The sequence below is a fragment of the Aplysia californica genome, unplaced genomic scaffold (genome assembly GCF_000002075.1).
Source record: "Aplysia californica isolate F4 #8 unplaced genomic scaffold, AplCal3.0 scaffold00111, whole genome shotgun sequence".
NCBI lineage: Eukaryota > Metazoa > Mollusca > Gastropoda > Aplysiida > Aplysiidae > Aplysia > Aplysia californica.
This window is the reverse complement of record NW_004797381.1, coordinates 1,481,456-1,482,519: the sequence shown is the minus strand read 5'-3', so window position 1 is coordinate 1,482,519 and position 1,064 is coordinate 1,481,456. Positions and strand designations below refer to the sequence as shown.

General features: G+C 33.0%; 1 protein-coding gene across 1 annotated transcript in view; it reads right to left on the bottom strand.

Moving 5' to 3' along the window:
• The window catches only part of LOC101856172 (pneumococcal serine-rich repeat protein), a gene marked incomplete in the record, with an annotated part of 49,450 nt that overhangs the window by 1,305 nt on the left and 47,081 nt on the right, over positions 1–1,064 (bottom strand).

The following is a 1,064-nucleotide window of genomic DNA, read 5'->3' as shown; positions in this document are numbered from 1 at the left end:
CAACAAACAAACAAACACAACAAACAAACAAACACAACAAATAAACAAACAAACAAACAAACAAAACAATAGAAAACAAAATAGGCTACATTAAATTTGAACATCAGCTCGAGCAAATTACGTCAATGACACAGAATTTAAGGAGGATGATCACTCCGGCGTGTCCAGGAGTAAGACACGGTTAATCAAACAAACAAACAAACAAACCGACAGATAATCAGACATAAAAACAAATACACAAACAAACAAACAGACAGACATATAAACAAACAAACAAACAAACAAAAGCGAACGAACAAATAAAGAAACAAACAGACATATAAACAGACGTACAAACAAACAAACAAACAAAATGATGGCGCTGCGCAGTAATGACCATCAATAATGTGTGTGTAAGAGTTTATGTTTTGAAGTAATATTGTGTATTATATAACACTTATGAATTTATGTACTGTTGAAACCTTAGATTTCTATAAAAGGATCAGTTGAAGTGATATTCCTCAAAAGAAAGAAAAAAGAAAAAAGATGAAAAAAAAAGATTTACTGCAGTTTGTGTATGTTCATTCTTACAATACTTTTCCCCACTTGGATAAATTAAAGTGATGTGATGTCGATTTGTTTTTGCTTGAGTAAAAAAACCCATAATATCCAGCAATCATCATCATGAGCAGCAGCAGCAGCAGCAGCAGCACTGCTTGCAGAAAAAAAAGGTTAAGACTTGGTAGGATTTCCAAAAATATTCTATAAAACTTTCAACATTTCACTCATTACGCGCTTGGTCAGGAACATTCATCGTCATCATCATCATCATCATCATCATCATCATCATCATCATCATCATCATCATCTTTTACGCAATAGAGTCCTCCTCCTTCAGGACCGACAACTGCACCAGTAGATTAAGCAGCAGTTTTCAAATTATAATTTCCACCATAGAAATGTCAAACAATATGAACATAAAGTATACGTAACGAAAATCTGGAATCTAAAAAAAAAAAATAGGACACAGGACCCAAAAAGAAACACAAATACAAAGCAAGGAAAATAACCAAAAACACCTGCTT